The sequence below is a fragment of the Hoplias malabaricus genome, chromosome Y (assembly GCF_029633855.1).
Source record: "Hoplias malabaricus isolate fHopMal1 chromosome Y, fHopMal1.hap1, whole genome shotgun sequence".
NCBI classification, from domain to species: Eukaryota; Metazoa; Chordata; class Actinopteri; order Characiformes; family Erythrinidae; genus Hoplias; species Hoplias malabaricus.
Window position 1 is genome coordinate 30,670,485 of NC_089820.1, and position 3,123 is coordinate 30,673,607.

General features: G+C 63.9%; 1 non-coding gene and 1 pseudogene across 1 annotated transcript; both read right to left on the bottom strand.

Annotated features, from left to right (window-relative positions):
• The window catches only part of LOC136679868 (28S ribosomal RNA), a 4,635-nt pseudogene extending 2,451 nt beyond the window's left edge, over positions 1-2,184 (bottom strand).
• A 416-nt stretch (positions 2,185-2,600) lies between these two features.
• On the bottom strand, positions 2,601-2,754 carry LOC136679821 (5.8S ribosomal RNA). The gene has a single exon (XR_010796605.1). It is a non-coding gene; the product is annotated as a 5.8S ribosomal RNA (ribosomal RNA).
• Positions 2,755-3,123: the final 369 nt, after the last annotated feature.

Genomic DNA, 3,123 nt, shown 5'->3' on the forward strand with positions numbered 1-3,123 from the left:
CGGGGTCCCCACCGGCGTCTCCGGGTTCGTTTGCGTTACCGCCACGGGAGCGCCTCTCGGCGGCTCGATCTCCACCAATCCCAGGTACGGGGATATTGGCCCGATCCCCTTTCGGTCAGCGCGAGGCAGACGAGACCATCGCCCCAGCATTTTCCGAACGGCGCTCGCCTATCCCTTAGGACCGACTAACCCACGGCCAAGCGCTGTCGGCGTGGAACCCTTCTCCACTTCGGCCTTCAAAGTTCTCATCTGAATATTTGCTACTACCACCAAGATCTGCACCCGCGGCGGCTCGACCCAGGCTCGCGCCAAAGGCTTCTGCGCCACCGCGGCGCCCCTCCTACTCGTCGCGGCATACGGTCCCATGAGTCTCGGTTCTCTCTCTCATTCTCGCTGGCTTTTGGGGGGGGTGGGAGACAAGTACCGCCAGCGACGGCCGGGTATGGGCCCGACGCTCCAGCGCCATCCATTTTCAGGGCCAGTTGATTCGGCAGGTGAGTTGTTACACACTCCTTAGCGGATGCCGACTTCCATGGCCACCGCCCCGCTGTCTATATCAACCGACACCTTTCTTGGGGTCTGATGAGCGTCTGCGTCGGGCGCCTTAACCCGCGCGTTCGGTTCATCCCGCAGCACCAGTTCTGCTTACCAAAAGTGGCCCACTCGGCACCGTCAATTCCATGCCCGGCTCCAAGCCTGCGAGCCGGGCCTCTTACCCATTTAAAGTTTGAGAGTAGGGCGAGGCCCGTTTCGGCCCCGCGGCCTCCAGTCATTTCTTTACCGGATAAAACTTGAAGTTTCGGCGCCGGCTATCCTGAGGGAAACTTCGGAGGGAACCAGCTACTAGATGGTTCGATTAGTCTTTCGCCCCTATACCCAGGTCGGACGACCGATTTGCACGTCAGGACCGCTGCGGGCCTCCACTCAGGGTTTCCCCTGGCTTCGCCCTGCCCAGGCATAGTTCACCATCTTTCGGGTACCACCGCGTATGCTCTGGCTCCGCTCTCCGCACGTGGGAAGAGCAGGCCGGTGGTGCGCCGCCCGCCCCCTCGGAGGGTTAGGACGGATCCCACCTCAGCCGACGCGCGCCGGCCTTCACCTTCGTTGCGCCTCCGGGGGTTCTGGTCCCTTCGACTCGCATACGCGTTAGACTCCTTGGTCCGTGTTTCAAGACGGGTCGTTCGGGGTCCGAACTTAGCCGCTGACCTTAGGCGTTCGGGTGCTGTGGGCCTGGATCGCCCCCCGCATCGCCGTAGCGGGCCTAGCCCGGGGCTGAGGACAGCCCAGCCGGCCCGCTTCGACCGAACGATCGGGGGGGGCCCCCATCCCCATCCCGGAGGAGGGGAGAACGCGGAAAGGACATTGCTCCACGGCCCCGGCGTTATCGGCGAAGTCGGAGCGAGGGGCTGTAGCGGAACGCCCGTGTCCGGGGGCCGCGTGGGGACTCCCTTCTCCGGACGGACCTACCTTCACCCTCGGGCCCTTCCAAGCCTAACCGGAGCCGGTCGCGACTCACCACCACGCGGGGAAAGTACACCGGGCGGGGCCGGACCTCCGTACGCCCGACAGGCCCGAAGTCCAGAGGCGAAGCGCAGAGCCGAAGCGGGGAGCGGTGGAGTCGGCACCCCACCCCTCTCGCCCGGATACGCTCGCACCCCCGACCGCGGAACCCGACGAGCGCGGGGCCGTCCGCCCGGCTGAATCCCCCGGGGCAGTCTTCTCGGTCCCCGTACGTTTACCTCTCAACGGTTTCACGCTCTGTTGAACTCTCTCTTCAAAGTCCTGTTTCAACTTTCCCTCACGGTACTCGGTTCGCTATCGGTCTCGTGCCGGTATTTAGCCTTAGATGGAGTTTACCACCCGCTTTGGGCTGCATTCCCAAGCAACCCGACTCCGAGAAGCCCGACCTACCCGGGCGGGAACGCGGGACTCGCTACCGGGCTTTCACCGTCTATGGGAAGAAGCCACGTTCGCGAGGACTTGGTCCCGCGTCCGCACCGAGACGGATCTTACGGACTTCCGTACGCTACATTTCCCGGCCAACCCCGGTCAGGGGAAAGTGGGATTCAGCGCTGGGCTCTTCCCTGTTCGCTCGCCGCTACTAAGGGAATCCTTGTTAGTTTCTTTTCCTCCGCTTACTGATATGCTTAAGTTCAGCTGGTCGTCTCGTCTGATCTGAGGCCGCACACAGAGGTTTCTTATGCGGGGGCGAGGGCGGAGGCGGAGGGCCGAAGGCTAGGGGCGAGGGGCGAGAGCCCGGCACGAGACCGAACTCCGCGACACCTTCCCCCCCACCCCGGCCGCTCGCCCGCCCGCTCACTCGCCCGCTCGCTGGGTTTAATCGGCACTCGCCACCCCCGCGTCCGACTGCGCGGAGCCCCGCTCGGGACTCGGGGAGAGACCGTAACGGACGTGGACCCGGACCTACTCGGCTCTCCCTCCGTTCCCTGTACGGAGCTCTCTCGCAACACGGGCCGCGTGGACTGGCTCGGAACCGAGTCTTCGTTTGGGAAGACGAAGGGCCGTTTTCAGGCCCTGCGAGCTTCCAGCCGCGGTCTCTCTCTCTCAGCGGGGGCGCGGAGACCGATCGATGGGTAAAGCGACCCTCAGACAGGCGTGGCCGCGGGATGGACCCCCGCGGCCGCAATATGCGTTCGAAATTTCGATGATCTGTGTCCTGCAATTCACATTAGTTAACGCAGATGGCTGCGTTCTTCATCGAAGCACGAGCCGAGTGATCCACCGCTAAGAGTCGTATTCGGGTTTGTGCCCGGCCCGTTACAGGCCGGGCGAAGGAAGCCATTCGAACAAGAGACAATTTTTGCCAATATATTTCAAGCCGGGTGCCTTCCACCCCCGTGCAGGGGGGGAAAGGTCATTGAACCTGGGCGTCACCACCGGACCGAGGAGTTACGGCCCGGGGGACGATCGCCCGAGTAGGTGCCCGAGACTTACGTGGTTTAGGAGACCGGGGTCTAGGCACCCGCCGTTCCCGGCGAGGCCCAGGGGTTTGGTTCGCTGCGTTACGGGTCCCGGTCTAAGGCATTCAGGCGTGCGCTCAAAGCCAAGCTCTCCACCCCGGAGGGTATGAGCGAGGCCCGGTGGTACGCTCCCAAGTCCCCG